This window comes from Schistocerca nitens, chromosome 9, assembly GCF_023898315.1.
Source record: "Schistocerca nitens isolate TAMUIC-IGC-003100 chromosome 9, iqSchNite1.1, whole genome shotgun sequence".
NCBI lineage: Eukaryota > Metazoa > Arthropoda > Insecta > Orthoptera > Acrididae > Schistocerca > Schistocerca nitens.
Window position 1 is genome coordinate 503,063,013 of NC_064622.1, and position 24,188 is coordinate 503,087,200.

General features: G+C 45.5%; 1 pseudogene; it reads right to left on the minus strand.

The window, feature by feature from the left end:
• Positions 1 to 6,086: 6,086 nt before the first annotated feature.
• Positions 6,087 to 6,204, minus strand: LOC126204500 (5S ribosomal RNA; annotated as a pseudogene).
• Between the last annotated feature and the right edge of the window lie 17,984 nt (positions 6,205 to 24,188).

A 24,188-nucleotide genomic window follows, 5' to 3' on the forward strand; every position in this document is an offset into this window, starting at 1 on the left:
AATACCTCCTCATTAGTTATGTGATCTACCCATCTAATCTTCAGCATTCTTCTGTAGCACCACATTTCGAAAGCTTCTATTCTCTTCTTGTCCAAACTATTTATCGTCCATGTTTCCCTTCCATACATGGCTACATACATTTGAACATTTGAAAAGCTGTGACTAAAGGCGCTTTTTAATTTATACTTCCAGTGTATTGAACACAGTCACGTTTGAAGCTGAGAAATATGGATAAAATTAAATTTGTGACTGGCCGTATTTGCGTGTTACCTGTAACCGAGTGGTAGCCGTCGGCCGATGGGGCGACACCGTAGCGGTGAGTGATGAGCGTCAGCTGTCAAGTAATTTTAAACGGAATACAGGCAGGCGTCTCCGTTGGCGGGCCCGACAGGGCGGCGGGATAGGTCGCGCGTCTGCCTCTGTCCCCGGGACGTTCCCGCTTTTGCGCCCCCAGCCGACGGCCCGTCGTAAACACGGCGCCCCTCCCTCTTCCTGACCGTAAATCAGGGGATGGGGGAGGTGCGCACAAAGCGACTCCAGGAAACGCCAGTCACGCGCGCCGGCCGGCCCACCCCCAACCGCACCCCCGCAGCGGGTCGGCTTCACTGTGCGACGCGGCGCGGCCCCAGGCGGACGGGAATTTGGCGACTCGCCTGCTTCCGGCTGTTTGTGGCGCGTCGCACACGTGTCTAGCGACAGCCGCCTAGACAAAGCGGCGCGTATCCTTAGCGGGGCGCGGCGCGGCGCGGCAGGAAACCGCGTTTCCGTGCGTAACGGCAGGCGGCAACTGCTCGCTGTCGGTGCCTAGCCGACTTTCTCCACGAAATATCGCGCCTCCTTCCAGCACCCCCTATACAGGGGGTGCTGCTCCTTCCCCGTTCCGTTCTCGGAGGGCTGTGGAATCAGTGAACGCCAATGCGCCTCTCTGCGATGAATTATTGGTCAAATCTTCGAAATTCTGAAGATAGCGGGGATAAAATAACGGGAGCGATAAGTTCTCTACAAGTTCTACAGAAACCGGACTGCGGCCCCACCCCGATGCTATTCGAACGGCACAGAGACCGATTAGCAAAAGAGATCGCCGGCCGGTGTGGCCGAGCGGTTCTAGGCGCTGCAGTCCGGAACCGTGGTGGTGCTACTGTCGCAGGGCATGTGTGTGGTGTCCTCAGGTTAGTTAGGTTTAAGTAGTTCTAAGTCTAGTGGACTGATGACCTCAGCTGTTAAGTCCCATAGTAATTAGAGCAATTTGAACCATTTGATAAGCAAAAGACATCCAGCAGAAATTTCGGAATGGAAATAAAGTTCGTGGAGAACTAGGAAGGGAAGACGAGGGACGTCCCGTCGACAGCGAGGTCATTCGGGGTGGAGGACGAGTTCGGCTTAGTGAAGGATGGGGAAGGCATTTGCCTGGAGAGATTTACGGAAATCACGGAAAACGTAAATCTGGATGGCCGGACGGGGGTTAGAACCGCCGTCCTCCCGAATGCGAGCACAGCGTGCTGACTGACCCGTCCGCTCGGTTTCAAGGAGACGAAAAGAAAACTTTAAGGCACGCCTGCTGACAGAGACGGCAATACGCTTGAGAAAGTTTAGTTGAACGGAACGTAAGGTGCTTTAAAGGAAGTTAAAAATGTGTTCGAATGCGTGTGAAATCTTATGGGACTTAACTGGTAAGGTCATAAGTCCCTAAGCTTACACACTACTTAACCTAAAGTATACTAAGGACAAATACAGACACCCATGCCCGAGGGAGGACTCGAACCTCCGCCGGGACCAGCCGCACAGTCCATACCTGCAGCGCCTAGACCGCTCGGCTAATCCCACGCGGCGGAAGTTAAAAGATGAACATCAAAAAAATAATACAACATTAAATCGGGCGACGCTAATGCAGTTATGTTAGGAAACGAGAAACTGACTCACAGAACACAGCTGTTGTTGTTGTCTTCACTCCGGCGAAGCTCTATCCTGTGCAGCCCTCTTACTTTCTACAGAACCGCTGCAGCCCACGTCCACCTGGGCCTGCTACCTGCGCTCAGACCTCGTCTTCCCCACACGAATTTCACTGCCACACTTCCCTCCACAACCAATCTGACGACCTCCTGCTACTTCAGGAACTGTCCCATCAACCGATTCTTCCCACTACTCACGTTGTACCATAATTTTTCCTCCAATATCATACAGCACCTACTCACTAGTTATTACATTTCCCACCTAATGTTCAGTATTCTCCTGTAGCACCAAATCCTAAAAAGCTTCTCTTCTTGTCTACTTATCGCCGACATTTCCCTTCTACACAAGGCTACATTTCGGAAAAATGCGTTCAGAAAATACTTTCCGTGTTAACAAATTTATGTTTTTCAGAAACTCTTTTGTTGTTCTTCTCAGTCTGCATCCTGTATCCTATCTCCTTCGGCCCTTATCAGTTATTTTTCTGCCGAAAGAGTAAAACTCGTCTACAGTTTTTAGTGTCTCCTTTCCCAATCCGATTCCGTCAGCATTATCTGATTTCATTCTGCTACATTACTTTTATTTTACGTTTGTTGATGTTCATATTACACACTGTCCATTACCGCAACTGTTCTTCTAACTCCGTTTCTGACAATCACAGTCTCTTCCTAAAACTCAGTTTTTTATTTCTTCTCTTCGACCTTTAATCTCCTCTCCAATCTCATCCTCAGACTCTTTTCTTACTCGTTCAACAAGTTGGATAATATTGGGTGGGTAGGTTACAAACCAGTCTCACTCCCTTCTCAACCATTGCTTTCTTTTCATGTCCTTCGACTGTTATAACCAAAGTTTTGTTTCTGTACAAGTTGCAAATAACATTTTTCTCCTCATATTTTGTCCCTACTATTTTCAGGATATCAAAGGGTGTAGTTCTGTCAACATCGTCTACACCTTTCTCTAAATGTACAATTGCTATAAGCATAGGGTCGATATCCTTCAACGTATCTTCTAAGACAAGTGATGTGACAAATTGCAATCCATCTTCAGGTCACAAGTGGCCCATCAGGACCATCCGACCGCCGTGTCATCCTCAGCTGAGGATGCGGATAGGAGGGGCGTGTGGTCAGCACACCACTCTCCCGGTCATTATGATGGTTTTCTTTGACCGGAGCCGCTATTGTTCGAAATGCACACCGTTGAGGCTGCCTTGTCATTTACGCTCTTATAGTCAAGCCAAAAAAATCCCGAATCGATTGCAGAATATTTGTACACTGTTGCATAGCCAGAGGGAAATATGCTGTTCACTCTCACACACTGCATCAGTTAATAGCTCTGGTAACTCTACCAATCTTACAATACCCGTGGTTTGCGTCAAAAGTTATCTCTGTACGGCCATTATTTTTAAGTGTTTATGAGACAAGTTTCCGCTATCATTATTAAAAATCCACTATATATCAGAAAACGGCGTTCATAAAATGTGCTTGGTACGCGACAGTTCCGATATGCTTCCGTGTTCAGTGGTAGATACTACCTTAAACGCTACTAGCTAACAATGACGACGAAGAATAATAAGTGTGATGACTTCATTGATCACGATCCCATATTTTACCTGATTTTGTGTCGCCACGAATGTACCATTACGATTAACATTATTATTGTAGCACCTTTCCGAAGAAACAGGATTTGTTGTAGCGATGGAAGTGTATGGTTGTTTCATGGAAGTGGGAAAAAAAACGACAAAACTCGAACGAGGTCTGCTGCCTTGGCCGTTCGCGCTCTCGTGTGACAGACTCGCAAAACAAAAGCTTGATAGACGCAACAAAGTAGAACGGCATTTGCCACAGCCGTGCCAACGATGAGCAACATCGATGATCCATTGGCCGTTCGCTTCCGCCGTTAGACTAAAGACTGGAAAAGAACGAAGGAAAAACTCGTAGAGCCGACCACGGGGAAGAGCAGTTTGGATTCCGGAGAAATGTAGGAACACGCGAAGCAACACTGATCATACGACTTCTCGTAGAAGATACATAAGGAAGGCAAAAACCTACGTTTACAGCATTTGTAGACTTACAAGGGGAGCCCGCCAGGATAGGCGAGAGCGCTGACGCGCTGCTTCCTGGACTCGGGTGGCCCGGCAGGTTAACGACGAGGGCCAGTGTGCTGGCCAGCCTGGATGTGGTTTTTAGGCGGTTTTCCACATCCCGCTAGGTGAATACCGGGCTGGTCCCCACGTTACGCCTCAGTTACGCGCGTCTCAGACCTTTGAAACACGTCCGCACTATTTAACGATTTACACTAAATGCAGACATCTGGGGTACACTGATTCCGTTCTGGGGGGGGCGGTGGCAGGAAGGGCATCCGGCCATCCTTCAACTAACACTGCCAAACCCGTTGCAACCATGCCGATCCTGCGATCGCTGCGGGACTATGGCGTAAGACAGAGAGAGAGAGAGAGAGAGAGAGAGAGAACGCTTTTGACAGTGGTGACTGGAATACTCTCTTTCAAATTCTAAAGATGACATGGGTAAAATACAGTGAACGAAAGGCTATACAATTTATATAGAAACCAGATAGCAATTATAACAGTTGAGAGACACAAAAGGAAGGCAGCGGTTGAGAAGGGAGTGAGGCAGGGTTGAAGCCTACCCCGATGTTATTCAGTCTGTATATTGAGCAAGCAATACAGGAAACAAAAGAAAAATTTGGAGTAGGAATTAAAGTCCACGATTTGCCGATGACATTGTAATTCTTCCAGAGACAGTAAAGGACTTGGAAGAGCAGTTGAATGGAACGGACAGTGTCTTGAAAAGAAATTTTAATGAACAGCAACAAACAAAATGAGGATAATGGAATGTAGTCGAATTACTTCAGGTGATGCTGAGGGAATTAGATTAGGAAATGACACACTTAAAGCAGTAAAGGAGTTTTGCTATTTGGGGAGCAAAATAACTGATGATGGCCAAAGTAGAGAGGATATAAAATGTAGACTGGCAATGGTAAGAAAAGCGTTTCTGAAGAAGAGAAATTTAACATCGAGTATAAATTTAAGTGTCAGGAAGTCTTTTATGAAAGTATTTGTATGGAGTGTAGCCATGTATGGAAGTGAAGCATGGACGATAAACAGTTTAGACAAGAAGAGAATAGTAGCTTTCGAAATGTGGTGCTACAGAAGAATCGTGAAGATTGGATGGGTACATCGCGTTACTAATGAGGAAGTACTGAAGAAAATTGGGGAGAAGAAAATTTGTGGTACAATCTGACTAGAAGAAGGGATCGGTTGATAGGACTCATTCTGGAGCATCAAGGGATCACCAATCTAGTACTGGAGCGATGCTGGGGGGGGGGGGGGGGGGGTGATAAAAATCGTAGAGTGACACCAAGAGATGAATACAATAAGCAGATTCAGAGGGATGTATTTTGCAGTAGTATTCGGAGATGAAGAGACTTGCACATGATAGAGTAACGTGGAGAGCTACATCAAACCAGTCTTTTGAACTAAAGAACACAACAACAATAGAATAAAAAATCGCACAACCAAAGTGTTCCTTGTTTCGTGGGCCTGTAAGGCAGAAAGATTTGATATTACGTGTAAAGTTTTTTGCAAGTCGTTACGTGTTGTCGTTCTCAAGTACTATAGTCTGGGTAACTTGAACACCGTCAGTTAGACATCTCGAGACATGTACACAGTTTCTAATGGACTTACGGTATTAAACATTTTACGTAAGATTATACTCCTTAAGGAATACGTTATGATAATATTTTAAATATTTAAATCCGGTCAATAATTATAAGAAAAATTGAAAATCTATTTTTTCTGCCCCCTGGGAGCCGTTATATACGTAGTCTGCAACTGTGAGCTCATTCGCATTTTAGGCTCCGGTGGCGTAGATGACGCTCGCTTAGACCTGCGAGGCAGGGTTGACGTACCCTAGTCACTAGTCGAGTAAAAACGTTAACTCCGTCCAAAGGCCCTGGCGGAGCCACCGGTACCGACCGGCCGCCGTACCATCCTCAGACCACAGGCGTCTCGGGATGCGGATGTAGAGGGGCACACCGCTCTCCCGGCCGCGAGATGGAGCCGCTACTTCTCAGTGAGGTAGCTCCTCAGTTTCCCTCACCAGGGCTGAGTGCACGCCGCATGCCAACAGCGCTCGGTAGAACTGATGGTCACCCATCCAAGTGCTAGCCGAGCCCGACAGCGCTTAACTTCGGTGATCTGACGGGAACCGGTGTTACCATTGCGGCAAGGCCGTTGGCCACTACTCCAGTACCGGCAAAAAAAGACCTGTAGCTATCTGAGTGCATGCAGCCAGATTCAAAACGCTACTAATCGACTATCGAGACTAATCGAGACAAGTAAGTACAGTATTTTACGGACTATAAGACGCACTTTCTTCTTCGAAAAACTGTCTCTAAAATTCAGGTGCGTCTTATACTCGAAATTAATAAATGTCCACTGTTTGTTTTAAAATTTCTGCCAGTCTTAAAAATGGCCTTATATTCGATGCCGCGGGAAATCTATCTCTGTCTGGCGACACTGGATTCAACGGGCAGCAGCAGTGGACCGATGCGACTAACATGAGATGCCAGGATAAAATAAAAACACCTCACGTTTTCCACGCGAACAAACGCAATCTGTCAGCTTTCATTAGCCCCAGCCAATGCCGCCTCTTCCACTGAACACCACCTCTACATGGTCGCGCGATCTGATACGAAATCCTTTCCGCGCAAGTCCGTAATTATGCCCAAACACGCCTACCGAGAAAAGATAACAATTCCATCCCCGTGCACTAAAAAGGCAGTTGCAAACTGTAATAACATTTCCATACTCGCAGAAACATTTTTTTTCCCGCGAATCATTAACCTCGAAAACCAGTACCACTGTGGAAAGAGCGAGCATGTTTCAGAGGGATAGCTATTCGTCCCCACGTCTACAGCCGTACCCTGCCAAACAGTGTGAGGTGCATGGCAGAGGGTACTTACCATTGTGCCACGTGTTAGAGTCTCTTCACACTGCATTCACGTATGGAGCGAGGGAAGAACAACTACATGAAAGGCTGTGTCTTGAGACAGACAAGTAGTGGGAACAAACAAAACTGTACATCTCGTGACGTGCTTCTCTCCATACGTTCAGAATCCCTTGCTTGACCTACATGGCACGAGTCCCACATACTTCAGCAGTACTCTCAAATAGGACGCACAGGTGATTTGTAAGCAGTCCCCTTTGTAGACCGACTTCATTTTCTCAGTGTCCTGCCAATAAAACGAAGTCTGTCACTTGCTTTACCTACGACTGACCCTATGTGATAGCTCCATTTCATATTCCCGCCTCCGTAACTGAGAAAAGGAAAAGAAAAAAAAAGAAATTTAGCGTGTGTAATCGTCATGCAAAGGGCCCGGATTCGATTCCCTGCGCTGCCAGGCACTTTTCCTCGCTGAGGGGACGGCAGTGGCGTGTACTTGGGCTCGTGCTGGCAGCTGAGTTGTTCCCAGTTCTGGGAAGACGACAACGGCCGGGAGAGCACAGGAGGTAGGAACGAGCAGAAATTGTCACAGTCGAGTGTTTGTACGAGCTGACCGATCGCAACTGTAATTCGGTGCTGCTGTAATCATAGGATATTATTTTTCCTTTCTTGACACGTGGTTCGTCTCATGCAACAAACGAAAGGCGGTTGTTTTAATGTGCTATACGCGTTTAGCTTCTTTGCGTTTGTCGAGCGTCTTCAATGGCCTGCAATACAAATTGTTTTTCTATATAATATTTGCGTTCTATAATGAGTTCAGATTTCTTGATACACTTACAATTTTTCGTTAGATGAAAGACAACTTTTTGTAGCACGAGTTTCGCGATGTCAAATTAATATTTGTTTTTGGTTACGATCTGTGATATTATTAATGCCTCTGTGCCATCTTGGAGTTGTACTTACATGGTTTTCGTATCCAGGATGTCCAAATTTCGTTTTTTTACGAAAAAAATTGTATGTCACCCCTCACTTCCACTGTGCACTGTGTTTTGGTCTGGTCTGTCCACCGTATGTAGTGTCACCAACTGCCGCTCTGTGTGTTTCGTTTGTCTGTTGTTTGTTTTGTGCTTTCTGCATGTAGTTTAATACTCCTTTGTTTGCTGAGTGCGTGTACGCTCCTGTGTACAGACACTACAACAGCAGACAGTTGGTGACGCTATATAAGGCAGACAAGCGAGACGTAAAGGAACTCTAGTTCTGAAAAAACTCGTAACAGTGATCAAATGTCACAACTACCTGTCGTTTATTTCAAATGACATTAATCTGAGCCGCCGCTAATAACGTAAATGACAGATCCACATATCCCGTGCACATACTTGTCTTGTAGTAGTTTGTTGTCCAGGGTAGGAGACCGCGGCTTCACGTGTTACTTACAAGGGAACCTCCCCATCGCACCCCCCTCAGATTTAGGTATAAGTTGGCACATTGGATAGGCCTTGAAAAACTGAACACAGATCAATCGAGAAAACAGGAAGAAGTTGTGTGGAACTATGAAAAAAATAAGCAAAACATACATACTGAGTAGTCCATGCAAGATTGGCAACTACAACGACGGTATGAGCACAGGAGCGTCGTGGTCCTGTGGTTAGCGTGAGCAGCTGCGGAGCGAGAGGTCCTTGGTTCAAGGCTTCCCTCGAGCGAAGAGTTAAATTTTTTATTTTCAGACAATTATTATCTGACAAACTCATGTTTTCATCACTTTTTGGGAGTGATTATCACATACACAATAAAACCTAAATCAGGCAAGGTAGAAGAATCTTTGTACCCATTCGCCAAGTGTAAAAGTTAGATGGGTCGACAACATATTTCTGTCATGTGACGCGCATGCCGTCACCAGTGTCATATAGAACATATCAGACGTGTTTACCTAGGGAGGAATCGGTTGACCTATGACCTTGCGATCAAATGTTTTCGGCTCCCATTGGAGAGGCACGTCCTTTCGTCTACTAATCGCACGCTTTTGCGGTGCGGTCGCAAAACACAGACACTAAACTTATTACAGCGAACAGAGACTTCAATGAACGAACGGACAGATCATAACTTCGCGAAAATAAAAAACATTAAAATTTTCACTCGAGGGAAGACTGGAACGAAGGACCCCTCGTTCCGCAGCTGCTCACTCTAACCACGGGACCACGGCGCTCCTTTGCTTACACGGTCCTCGATGTTGCCTATCTTGCGCATGGACTACTCAGTTTGTATATTTTGCTTATTTTTTTCATAGTTCCACACAACTTCTTCCTGTTTTCTCGATTGATCTGTGTTTAGTTTTTCAAGGCCTATCCACTGTGCCAACATATAACTAAATCTGAGGGGGGTGCGATGGGGAGGTTCCCTTGTTAGTGTGTTTTAGCTTTATAAATAACGAACATACACGCCACATAATATCTGTTTACTGTTGTTCTGTACATAAGCAATAATACGAGACTGAAGCATTGAAGTATCTCGTTGCTTCAGTGTTGCCAACTTCAGATCAGATAAAAACATTCCAGTGTTGTCTTGAAGACATAGGCACATCTGCAGTTGCTAACTACACTCACGGATATGGAATCAAGGCTGTCACCCCAGCCCCTCCCCCTCCCCCCATTCAGCTGAGGGTTGTGACGTCATTGCTAAGACGTCAAACAAGACCTACTTCAGAATTACATCTCTTGTGCTTCAAATTAAGTTCCATATAATTTTACGCTATGTTGATCGCTAATTATACAGATATTGCAGTGCATCCAAACATCATTCCACGAACTTCTGTCTCGTCATAAGCAAAACGTATTTATATTATATTGAGTGAATGGAACTGAAAGGAAGTGAAAGGGCTGAACACAGACAACAAAAATCACTAGAAAAATGCCAAAGTAAAAGTCAAACAGTACGTTATCGTCATCAGAGGATTTCAAATGTGAAATTGTATATTGTCTGGGCAAAACGATCCACAAGTCCTCCTAAACCACTGGACCGATTTCAACCAAACTTGGTACACGTATTCGTAAATGTCAGACAACAATCGCTGTCGGGGTAAGAACAACCTATCGAAGTTCAGGAGACATTACGTCATAAAGAATGAGATTCTTGAAAAACTGCTGCATCATGCGCAAGGTTTAGATTTATTAATTCTGTGCTACTAACTGTAGTCACAAAAATTTCACAGACAGTACCCACAGATGCTGCCAAATGTACCTAAAATATTATAACAAGATACCATCCATAGGTCAGGAGGTGTGACGTCATAAACACCGAGACGCGTGAAAACTTGCTGCATTGCATCACGTTTAAATTTATTACTTCTTTCCTACTGACTATATTTGCAACACGCTTTGCAGATAGTATCCACATATGCCGCTGAATCTACCCACGACACATAGTTCGAGACATAGGACATCACAAAGACTGAGATGTATGAAAAACTGTCACATCGTTAGCCTATCCGCACGAGGTATACACGGCAATCGCATTCGATAAATAGAATCGCACTTACTGTTAGAGTTTCCACTTAGAGTTCGTTAAATAGCACGAAGTACGGTGTAGGTGACTATCTTTTGACATTATTATACCTGTTGAAGGGTCTGATATGTTTGTGAGAAACACGTGTTCATTCGTATATGTCTAGTTTATTTATTGCTTCATCGTATGGCAGTATACACTGACGCGCCAAAGAAACTGATATAGCAGTGCGTATTCAAGTACAGAGGTATGTAGACAGGCAGAACACGACGCTGCGTTCGGCAACGCCTACTTAAGACGACAAGTGTCTGGCGCAGTTGCTAGATCGGTTACTGCTGCTACAATGGCAGGTTATCAAGATTTAAGTGAGTTTGAACGTGGTGTTATAGTCGGCGCACGAGCAATGGGAGACAGCGTCTCGGACGTAGCGATGAAGTGGGGATTTTCCCGTGCGACCATTTCACGAGTGTACCGTGAATATCAGAAATCCGGTAAAACATCAAATCTCCGACATCGACGGAAAAAGATCCTGCAAGAACGGGACCAACGACGACTGCAAACAGTTGTTCAACGAGCCAGAAGCACCATCGTTCCGCAAATTGCTACAAATATCTATGCTGCGCTATCAACAACTGCCAGCGTGAGAACCATTGAACGATACATCGTCGATATGGGCTTTCGGAGCCGAAGGCCCACTCGTGTACCCTTGATGACTGCACGACACAGAGTTTTACGCCTCGCCTGGCTGCGTTGACACCGACATTGGACTGTCTGGAAACGTGTTGCCTGGTCGGACGAGTCTCGTTTCAAATTGTATCCAGCGGGTGGACGTGTACGGGTATGGACACAACCTCATGAATCCACGGACCCTGCATGTCAACAGAAGACTGTTCAAGCAGTTGGAGGCTCTGTAATGGTGTGGGGCGTGTGCAGTTGGAGTGATATGGGACCCCGATATGTCTAGACACGACTCTTGACACGTTGACACATACGTAAGCGTCCTGTCTGATCATCTGCATCGATTCGTGACCATTGTGCATTCCGAGTGACTTGGGCAATTCCAGCAGGACAGTGCGACACCCCACACGTTCAGAATTGATACAGAGTGACTCCAGGAACACTATTCAGTTTAAACACTTCTGCTGGCCATCAAACTCCCCACACATGAGTATTATTTAGCATATGTGGGATGCCTTGCAACATGCTGTTCAGAAGAGGTCTCCAACCCCTCCTTGTACTCTTACGGATTTATGGATAGCCGTGCAGGATTGATACTGTCAGTTCCCTCTAGCACAGCTTTAGACATTAGTCGAGACCATGCCATGTTGTGTTGCGCCACTTCTGCGCGCTCGCGGGGGCCTGCACGACATTAGACAGGTGTACCAGTTTCTTTGGCTCTTTAGTGTGGAACAGCAGCAATCTTATACATAACTGTCATTGAATAAATTAAAAGGAAGGTCAGCGTTGGCCGTAATATTGATATTTTATTGATAGCAGAATCGATTTTCCATCACATAGTGATCATCTTCAGTGCTGTACAAATTAAACTCACACTGGTATCAAGTTATCAATAACCAAAACTGAGAAGCGATCACAATATTGCAGAATAAAATGTGGTGTCACCGCCAGACACCACACTTGCTAGGTGGTAGCTTTAAATCGGCCGCGGTCCATTAGTACATGTCGGACCCGCGTGTCGCCACTGTCAGTGATCGCAGACCGAGCGCCACCACACGGCAGGTCTCGAGAGACTTACTAGCACTCGCCCCAGTTGTACGGACGACTTAGCTAGCGATGCACACTGACGAAGCCTCGCTCATTTGCAGAGCAGATAGTTAGAATAGCATTCAGCTAAGTCAATGGCTACGACCTAGCAAGGCGCCATAGCAATTGATAGTTATCGTATGAAGCATGTCTCATCAAGAACGATGTATACAAATGATGGATTAAAGTTAAGTATTCCAGAAGCTACGTACTTTTCTTTATAGCATTCATTACGTATCCTGTTTCAGGCCTCACGCCATCCTGCGTGAGCTTATAGCGTGCATTTCGGCCTTCTCTAGCTATACAACATAAAATACAATGGAGCAGAATATAACTAAGATAAATACTGGCACGTTTGTGCCTCCACAAAGAGAGACTGAAGTCGGCTCAATGCAGAAGGAGTCGCACTGGTAATACTGCTGGCGGGACCCCTGGATTACTTGACTGAAGTGCTCCGCCGTTTCGTCAGCGACTTGGCAGTCGCAGACCGGGCTGTCGCATTATCTTCACTTATTGGCGTGGCGCAGTATTTTGCGTGGTCTGCCCTAATTCGGTCGAGGCTGGTCCAGGTGACTCTGTGCGGTTCAAATCCCGATCCCAATCGGGAGGACGACAGATCTCCTAATTCACTCCAGAAAAATGCCGGGTTGGTTCCTCTGAAAGGGCAAGGCCGATTTACTTCCGCGTCCTCGAAAGATCCCGAGCTCGGGTTCCGTCTTTGGCTTCCCTCAAAAGCTAGTGGAGTATCCTCTGGGTACGTACGGCGTGTTTGTGGATCGGTGCTGCGGTCCACATACGTGCCAGACAGAGAGAGAGAGGGGGAGAGACAGACAGACAGATCGCTTGCGGGGCTGAATGTGCGCACGGATCGGTCGGTGGGGCGCGGGAGGAAGTGGGCGGCTTTCGGCAAGGTCGGAAGCGGAAGGGGAAGGGGAAGCGGCGGCCACAATGACGCGGATGTCGGCGCGCAGCTTCCGGCCGCAGCCGACCTGAATGGCTGTCGGCCGTACAACCCGGCCAGGTGGACGTGGCCGCGGTGGCGGCGATCGGCAGCGCAGGACCCGGCGTCAGCAGACACTGGGGACGGATATGTGACAGCCGCACCCAGTGACATTTTCACCCAACCACAGATCTGTGTAGTTTACCCGGAAACTACCTGCTCACTGCGTCACGGAGCACTCGCTGGCGCACGCCCCCCGCCCTCCGGCCGCAGCTGGGCCACGGGGTGCTGGAGACGTCGTCGAGTAAATGACCGGCGTGGACAAAATACGCTACTGGCCATTAAAATTACTGCACCACGAAGATGACGTGCTACAGACGCGAAATTTAACCGACGGGAAGAAGATGCTGTGATATGCAAATGATTAGCTTGTCAGAGCATTCACACAAGGTTGGCGCCGGTGGCGACACCTACAACGCGCTGACACGAGGAAAGTTTCCAACCGATTTCTCATACACAAACAGCAGATGACCGGCGTTGCCTGGTGAAACGTTGTTGTGATGCCTCGTGTAAAGAGGAGAAATGCGTACCATCACGTTTCCGACTTTGATAAAGGTCGGATTGCAGCCTATCGCGATTGCGGTTTATCGTATCGCGACATTGCTGCTCGCGTTGGTCGAGATCCAATGACTGTTAGCAGAATATGGGATCGGCGGGTTCAAGAGGCTAATATGGAACGCCGTGCTGGATCTCAACGGCCTCGTATCACTAGCAGTCGAGATGACAGGCATGTTATCCACATGGCTGTAACGGATCGTGCAGCCACGTCTCGATCCCTGAGTCAACAGATGGGGACGTTTGCAAGACAAGAACCATCTTCACCAACAGTTCGACGACGTTTGCAGCAGCTTGGACTCTCAGCTCGGAGACCATCCCTGCGGTTACCCTTGACGCTGCATCACAGACAGAAGCGCCTGCGATGGTGTACTCAACGACGAACCTGGGTGCACGAATGGCAAAACGTCATTTTTTCGGATGAATCCAGGTTCTGTTTACAGCATCATGATGGTCGCATCCGTGTTTGGCGACATCGCGGTGAAATCACATTGGAAGCGTGTATTCGTCATCGCCATACTGGCGTATTACCCGGCGTGATGGTATGGGGTGCCATTGGTTACACGTCTCTGTCACCTCTTGTTCGAATTGACGTTACTTTGAACAGTGGACGTTACATTTCAGATGTGTTACTACCCGTGGCTCTACATTCGATCCTTGCGAAACCCTACATTTCAACAGGATAATGTACGACCGCATGTTGCAGGTCCTGTACGGGCCTTTCTGGATACAGAAAATGTTCGACTGTTGCCCTGGCCAGCACATTCTCCAGATCTCTCACCAATTGATACCGTCTGTCAACGGTGACTGAGCAAACTGGCTCGTCACAATACGCCAGTCAGTACTCTTGATGAACTGTGGTATCGTGTTGAAGCTGCATGGGCAGCTGTACCTGTACCCGCCATCCAAGCTCTGTTTGACTCAATGCCCAGGCGTATCAAGGCAGTTATTACCGCCAGATGTGGTTGTTCTGGGTACTGATTTCTCAGGATCTATGCACCCAAATTGCGTGAAAATGTAATCACATGTCAGTTCTAGTATAATTTATTTGTCCAATGAATACCCGTTTTTCATCTGCATTTGTTCTTTGTGTAGCAATTTTAATGGCCAGTAGTGTATCCTGCTGCCGCTCGCACCTCCGGTTGTCTACGTAACGCTCTACGGTATTCCCTCTTACATACGTGTGTTCTACTTCTTCTAAGGTTTACTATGTTACTTCTATGATCCATATCTACATCTACATGACTACTCCGCAATTCACAATTAAGTGCCTGGTGGAGGGTTCATCGAACCATTCACATACTACTTCTGTACCGTTCGACTCTCAAGCAGCGAGCGGGAGAGACGAACACCCAAGTCTTTCAATGAAACATTTTCACACTAGGGAGAGAAAATTTCGAGATTGAAATTTCTCTAAGAGAACTCGCCGCAGAGAAGAACGTCCTTCTTCTAATGATTGCCATCCTCATCTCGCGTATCATGTTCGTGACACTCACTCTCCTATTTCACGACAATGTGGCTACCCTTCTTTGGACTTTTTCGACGTCGTCCGTCAGTCCTGTCTGGTAAGGATGCCACACCGCACATCAATACTGCAGCAGAGGACGGACACGCGTACTGCAGTTAAGTGCGCCTGTTGCATCTTCTGCTCTGTCAATAAAACGCAGTCTTTAGTTTTCCTCCCACACGGATGCTCTTTAAGGCTGTTCGCAGATGATGCAGTTGTCAATACCAAAGTAACAACGCCAGAAGGTAGTAAGAATTTTGTAGAACGACCTGCAGAGAATTGATGAATGGTGCAGGCTCTTGCAGTTGACCTGAGCGTAAATAAATGTAACATATTGCGCATACACAGGAAAAGAAATCCACTACTCTACAGCTACACTATTGATGACAAACAGCTGGAGACAGCGTCTGCCGTAAAATATCCAGAGCGACCTTGAATGGTACGACTACATTAAACAGATATTACGAAAAGCAGTTACCAGACTCAGATTCATAGGAAGAACCTTAAGGAAATGTAACTCATCCACGAAAGAAGTGGTTTATAAGGCGCTTGTTCGTCCCATTCTTGAGTATTATTTATCTGCCTGGTATCCCTATCAGGTTCTCTGCCTCGTGATGGCTGGGTGTTGTGTGCTGTCCTTAGGTTAGTTAGGTTTAAGTAGTTCTAAGTTCTAGGGGACTGATGACCATAGATGTTAAGTCCCATAGTGCTCAGAGCCCCCTATCCCTATCAGGTAGGACTGCTACAGGAGATAGAGAAGATCCAATGAAAGGCGCATTTCCTCACGAAATCGTTTAGCTGGCGTGAGCGTTTCGGAGATGCTAAACAAACTCCACTGGCAGATGTTACAAGAGAGGCGTTGTGCATCATGGAGAGATTTACTATTGAAATTTCGGGACAGCAGTTTGTAGGAGGATTCGGGCAACATATTACTTCCCCCCACATACATCTCGCGTATTGACCACGAGGAGAAAATTCGAGAAATTAGAGCCAACACCGACACTCATTCTTCCCACGCACTAGTCGCGATTGGAACAGGGTTGGAGGGATCAGATAGTGGTATACAAACTACCCACCGCCTCACACCACAAGGTGGCTTGCGGAGTATGGTGTGGATGTAGATGAAGATTACATGGGTGATCCTTTCCAATTAAAGTGGTTCGGAACACTTAACCCAAGATACTGACAGCCTTTCCTTTTGACTGATTGATCGAATACCCGAAATTTAATGTCTTTCCTTCTTCTTCTTCTTCTTCTTCTTTCGATTTCGGCCATCTTTGGACCACGTTCAACAATTCACTTGCCCGGCTTTTTGATCTTTTTTCTCTCTTCCCAATATTTCCTCATCATTTTCGAATGGTTCCTCCTCCGCTCTTCCGACCATTTCCTGTTATTATTCTTTAGTTTCGTTTCTTCTGGAAAACACTTAATTTCGTTCACTATTTGTCTAAACTTTTTCCTGTCCCTGATTGACTCACGGGTGACATTAAAATAGGCCAAATCCTTTTTCACCATCTGTATCCATTTATTGTTGGTTTTTTCGTTCCTGTTACTATGTTCAAACACTTTTCTTGTTAGTCTGTTTCCATCCATCCTCGACAGGTGACCATAAAACGTTAGTCTGCGTTTACGCATTGCATCACTCACTTTCTCAATAGTTTTGTATATTTCCTTATTACTCTTTAGCTTGTACTCTTCTCCAATCTTTCTCGGTCCTAATATTTTTCTCAAAATTTTCCTTTCTCTCCTTTCCATGTTTTCTATTTCCCCCTTTTTGTTAAGAGTTAGGCACTCCGATGCATACAGGCATTCTGGTCTAATGACAGTTTTATAATGTCTTAATTTAGCTTGAATCGAAATGTTTTTTTTGTTATATATGTCTTTGGTTTTTTGAAAAGCAAATTCCATTTTCCTTGCTCTCGCCTGGTTTGCACTCTTGTCTAAACCATTCACTTGGATTATTTCACCTAAATACTTAAATTTTTCTACTCTCTTAATATTGCCGTATTTAGTAATAAGATTTTTCTTGTTATTTCTATGATTAGACATATACACGGTTTTTTCAAATGAAATCTGCAGTCCAGCTCTGGCCGAAACTTCTTGTAGTTTCTCCAAGTAATTCTGAGCTATTTCTTCGTTTTCTGTAATTATTGCCAGATCGTCTGCAAAAGCTAAACAGTCCACTTCTATTTTTTCTTTTTTTGTTCCAATTCTGATGTCATTCTTGGTGCCTTTGAGTTCTTCTTTCCATATTCTCAATATCTTTTCCAGTACGCAGTTGAAGAGGATTGGGGATAAACCATCACCTTGTCTAACACCTGTTTTAATTTCGAACTTCCTTGAAATTTCACCCATAAATTTAACTTTGGCCTTACTGTTTGTTAGCGTCTGTTTGATAATTTGAATTGTTTTCTTATCGACCCCAAATTCTTCCAATACTTTCAGTAGTGTTTCTCTATCTACCGAGTCGTATGCTTTTTTGAAATCTACAAATACTATTGCAAATCTCTGGCCTCTTGAGATTCTGTAACGAATTAGTGTTTTCAGGTTAAATATTTGTTCAACACAGGATCTACCTTGTCTAAAACCTGCTTGATATTCACCTATTTTTTTATCCAGAACTGGCTCCACGATTTGAAGTAATTTCCTTGACAAAATTTTGTATCCTACTGGTAGTAGCGAGATCCCTCTATAATTATTAACATTCATCTTATCCCCCTTTTTGTGTAGTGGGTGTATCAGGGCACACTGCCAGTCTTCAGGAATTCTTTCTTCGTCCCAGATCTTCTTAAACATATGTTCCAAAACTTGTGGGAGGCTGGTATCCATTATTTTTAGGATTTCTGGTACTATGGAGTCTTCACCTGGGGCTTTATTGTTTTTTAGACTGTGTATTATGTGTTTTATTTCTTCAGCGTCTGGAGGTTTTGACTCGGTATTAGTATTTCGGTGGTTTTCAAAACTCATTTTATCTTTGGGGGGTTCACAATTTAGTAGATTCTCGAAATATTTTGCTAATATTTCACAATTAGTCTTGTTTGTCAAACCTAGCTTGTTCTCTTCATCTTTAAAACATAAATTTGGGGATTGGTATTTGGTTAGCTGTTTTCTAAAAGTTTTGTAGAAATCTCTAGAATTATTTCTTTTAAAGTCTTCCTCAATCTGTTCTAGGTTATCCTGAAATTGTCTTCTTTTTTTATTACGGAAAAGCTTAGCTGTTTCTCTTCTCTGGATTTTAAAATTGTCAAGATCTTGAGGATCTTTTGTGGAGTTCCATTTCTGCCACAATTTCTGTCTCTTCTCCAGGTTCTCATCACATTCATTGTCCCACCATGGATGTCTTCTTACTCTTTTCACGAGACAATTTTCTTTTGCTATTTCAACTATTTCGTTTTTGATCTCCTCCCATCCCGCTTCCTTATTTATTGTGGATATGCCATCGCTATCTTTGTGCAATGCTCTTTGAAACCGTTGTTTAATTTCTTCATTTTTTAAAGTTTCTGTGTTATATTTTGGAATTTTGTAAAAGGTTTTCTTCTCTTTTCGAAATGGGAGTGGTCTGAATTTAATCGTAGTCAAATAGTGGTCTGAATCAACATCAAGGCTTTTCAGCACTTTAGTGTTTTGAATTTCTTCTTGACAATGAAGTGAGATAGCCACATGGTCAATTCGGAATTCTCCGAGAAGTGGATTTGGTGATCTCCATGTTTTAGTTTTTCGGCTCAGCTTTTTGAAATGTGTTGTCATTATTTTCAAGTTGAAATGCCTACATACCTCTATAAGCCTTTCTCCATTTTTTGAAGTTCTTTTGTGACCTGGGAAGAGGCCTACTGTTCCATGGTATTTTTTCTCCCTTCCTATTTGTGCGTTAAAATCGCCTACTAACATTTTGATGTTCTTCTTTGAGCACCTATCCAGTTCCATTTCAAGTATCTCCCAAAATTCTTCAACTTTCTCCGGGTTATTTTTGTTGTCCTGGTTTATGGGTGCATGGCAGTTGATTATAGAGTATCCTTTGTTTTTACATTTAATCTCAAGAATGGATAGTCTCTCAGAACTCGAGTAGAAGTTAGTAACTGAATCTAAAATTGAGTGATGTACCAGAAATGCTGTTCCCAGGTATGGCATTTGTTTCATTAAGATTTTACCTGGTTTTCCTTTAAATAAACGATAGTTTTCAAAATCTAAAGCAGTTTCATCTAAAAACCTTGTTTCTTGCAATGCACATATTAAAATTTCTTTCTGGTTCAGCTTTTCAATCAATAATTTCAATTTTCCTACTTTAATTAGAGAGTTTACATTTAGGGTTGCAAACATAGTTGCTTTCTTAAATTTCAGTGTTGAGGGCTGCATACATGTTGGTCGGGGTCCTCCAAAATCCTTTGACCCCTTTGCATTGTTTCTACGAACAACGGAGGATTTGCCATTCGGTCTACCTCTTGGAGTAGTGTCTATCTTTGACGACGTTCCCATCATGCTTTGCAGTAATTGTTGGATAATAAATTAGGGGATCGGGTTGCCCCGAATCCGAAATTAAAACCAAGGTAGTAAGCCCTGGAGTTAGCTCTTCCGCTCTCTCTGCCGTTGGGAAAATGTTCCTCTTCCGCCATTGAGACCGTTGGCTGGGTTTCACCTAGTAACCCTAGGCAGGGGCCCTATGACAGGGTGCTACCATCTGGAGCCGGACGGACCCTGGTTTTTTTACGAGGTTGTTACTCCTCCCGCTCCACACTTCCCCATCCTCTTGTTTTTAGATGGGCCCGGGCTTGGGACCGGCTTGCGGCGGTCTTTCCTTCTAGTAGTCAATTGTCACTTTTTTGCATCATATCGATATATCGGCTAAATCATTTCGCCATTCGTTTCGATCTTTTGATAACTTTGCTAGCTATTAAATGACAGCATCATTTGCAAAAAGTCTAAGTGAAATGTTCAAATTGTCTCTTAAATCGTTTATATACCGGTTGGTTATAATTAAACTTTTCAAGTTTAACACGTTACAACGCGGAAACTAATTACCGTACGAGTACCAAACTCGATAGCATTAATGTCAAGGAGATGGGGAACAGAAATAATGCAGAATAAATTCAATTGAAACACTTGTAACGTGCTGCTACGGTACATCATACCATTACATACCGGTACTATTAGTGCTACAAAAGGGGCTCAGTGTGGCAGCCATGAGTGTGCAGAAGGGTCTGAAAGCGCAGGACTGCATTCTGCACAGCAGAACGAAGCATCTCCGTACGTATACTGGCTGCCTCTCTTGATACGCTGCGCTTCACATCAGCACATGTGTGAATGTTCCCCTGGTAAACCCTGTCCTTCAGATAGCCTCATAACCGCAAATCGCAGGGAGTCAGATCAGGTGGTCGTGCCGGCCATTTGGAAGCGATCGGCTGATAATTAGATCGTTTTCAAATGTTTTTCGGAGAACCTGGTGGACTTCACGAGCCATGTGCGATGGGGCCCCATCTTGCATGAAAAGTGTTGAGTTCAGTGCGTCTGCCTCCTGTAGGGCTAATGATGAACATAGCGGTGAAATCACACCACACGGTGGCATGTTCACCATACAGAGGAACTTCAGCACAGTGACTGGAGGTGAAGATTCGCACACTCAGCAATTCTGTGTGTTCACCTCACCCGTCAGAGGAAAATGGGCTTCGTCTGTCCGTAGGATGGTCCAGGTCCAGCCCTCGACAACTTCAGTCCTGGCGAGAAAGTGGAGAGCGAAGTCAACACTTCGCATCCGCCCTAACATGTCAAATAAGTACTGGGTGTTTGAACATGTTGAAACAATCGAATGTTACATACTTATTTGACATAGCACACACGGCTTTCCGAAGTCGTCTGAAGATTTCACTGTAGGGTCCTTGTTGAACTACATCATAATAGTAAAGACTAGGCAGAGCTGAAGACTGGAATAATTTTCGTTTAACCTTTTGAGTGACCAAACGACATAACAGTATGTCAGTATGCCATGTTTGAGAGCAATAATCAGTAAAACTGCTCAATTTAGTACTTATTTTCAAGCTCACCATGAGTTATGAGGTGGTAGATATTCACACAAATGATATTTTTTGTGTCAGCTGTCGTATGACTGGTTTGATGCGGTCCGCCACAAATGACACGGGGCAAAAAATCATACAGGGTGAGTCTAAAGAAATCTGGAGAAGATTATGAACGTCAACTTCTGTTAGTAAATATATGTTCTCGGTAGGGAGACAATCCCAAAGGACTGGGGTTCACAAACAACTTTAAATGACGCAAATAAATCTACATTCGCAGCCACTTCAGTACCATAGCCAGTTTCACTGCTTTCACTAAATGCATCTTCAAGCACAGGCAAGCAGTCTACCTTACTGTACTGTACTATACTATACTACAATATACTAGACTGTGTTAGACACTTCACCAACAGGTTCACTAGATAGTGTGTTACCCAAACAACCAGCAGTTACTGTGTTAGTAAGTGTACAAACACCAGCTACATCATCTGCACCAGAGTCTCCTCCAAATTCTGAATCGCCTCTATAACCTCGTCCCAGCGGTCCACTACACGACCGGCCAGAACTTCAACTGCTATGCAACTATACCACATCTATGATGTCGTCGTTATAAATCTAAAAGAAATATTCAGGAATGTCAGTGTAATCCCCAGAACTATAAAAACCAGGCGACAATGAGTAAGTAGTATTCCTGTGACATTCATGTATGTGCTTAAACTGTTTTGGTATTTTTTTAGTAACCGTCCAACGTGTGCACTCAGCGGAAATAATTTATATTCTCTCAGCAGTTAACATTTCAAGGTAATTTGAGAAACAGTATCATTTGCAATGTTCATTCTTCATTAGGAGCAGCATTTCACAGCATAGGAGGTCTGTCCAGAAGTATCGATAGTTTTGTAATTTCACGGGTTGTGTTGGTCCGATTTTTCGTTGTCGTGTTGGCAAACACATCTGAAACGTATCTGTACGCTGGTAGCCATGTTGGATCTTCAGTCTGTCGTCAATTGTCCAGAAGGCTACGTGTTTGCTTACGACTGACGATTATTGATCTGTTTTAAAAATGAATCAGAGAATTGTGCTATAATAACGGAATAAAATGTGACAAAGTTTTAGAAATGTTAAATATAGCTTTTGGTGAGTTTCCTATGAGTAAAACAAGGGTTTACGAGTAGCGTAAGCGTATGCAAGATGGCCGTGAAGACGTTGAAGATGACGAGCGTTCTGGCCTGATGAGAACCGAAGGGCTTGTAAGGGCAGTTCACGTTGCTCGGACGGGTAAACACCAATGGCTTTTGAAATTCGTGGATTTTACCACCACTAGGCAGACCAAAGAAAAGGTCTGAGATTGAATCTCTGTTGCAGATCAGCACAGACTATGTTTGGGGACAGAAAGCAGGGAATACACTCCTGGAAATTGAAATAAGAACACCGTGAATTCATTGTCCCAGGAAGGGGAAACTTTATTGACACATTCCTGGGGTCAGATACATCACATGATCACACTGACAGAACCACAGGCACATAGACACAGGCAACAGAGCATGCACAATGTCGGCACTAGTACAGTGTATATCCACCTTTCGCAGCAATGCAGGCTGCTATTCTCCCATGGAGACGATCGTAGAGATGCTGGATGTAGTCCTGTGGAACGGCTTGCCATGCCATTTCCACCTGGCGCCTCAGTTGGACCAGCGTTCGTAGTGGACGTGCAGACCGCGTGAGACGACGCTTCATCCAGTCCCAAACATGCTCAATGGGGGACAGATCCGGAGATCTTGCTGGCCAGGGTAGTTGACTTACACCTTCTAGAGCACGTTGGGTGGCACGGGATACATGCGGACGTGCACTGTCCTGTTGGAACAGCAAGTTCCCTTGCCGGTCTAGGAATGGTAGAACGATGGGTTCGATGACGGTTTGGATGTACAGTGCACTATTCAGTGTCCCCTCGACGATCACCAGTGGTGTACGGCCAGTGTAGGAGATCGCTCCCCACACCATGATGCCGGGTGTTGGCCCTGTGTGCCTCGGTCGTATGCAGTCCTGATTGTGGCGCTCACCTGCACGGCGCCAAACACGCATACGACCATCATTGGCACCAAGGCAGAAGCGACTCTCATCGCTGAAGACGACACGTCTCCATTCGTCCCTCCAATCACGCCTGTCGCGACACCACTGGAGGCGGGCTGCACGATGTTGGGGCGTGAGCGGAAGACGGCCTAACGGTGTGCGGGACCGTAGCCCAGCTTCATGGAGACGGTTGCGAATGGTCCTCGCCGATACCCCAGGAGCAACAGTGTCCCTAATTTGCTGGGAAGTGGCGGTGCGGTCCCCTACGGCACTGCGTAGGATCCTACGGTCTTGGCGTGCATCCGTGCGTCGCTGCGGTCCGTTCCCAGGTCGACGGGCACGTGCACCTTCCGCCGACCACTGGCGACAACATCGATGTACTGTGGAGACCTCACGCCCCACGTGTTGAGCAATTCGGCGGTACGTCCACCGGGCCTCCCGCATGCCCACTATACGCCCTCGCTCAAAGTCCGTCAACTGCACATACGGTTCACGTCCACGCTGTCGCGGCATGCTACCAGTGTTAAAGACTGCGATGGAGCTCCGTATGCCACGGCAAACTGGCTGACACTGACGGCGGCGGTGCACAAATGCTGCGCAGCTAGCGCCATTCGACGGCCAACACCGCGGGTCCTGGTGTGTCCGCTGTGCCGTGCGTGTGATCATTGCTTGTACAGCCCTCTCGCAGTGTCCGGAGCAAGTATGGTGGGTCTGACACACCAGTGTCAATGTGTTCTTTTTTCCATTTCCAGGAGTGTAGAATCCAATGGGAAAGGAGTCTTGTATATACGTGAAGTGCTCTCGGCCCGACGTACACTGCGATTATAATTAATCTTTCGCTACTAGAGAGGGCCCCCATGAAATGCGAGTGACTGCAGGAC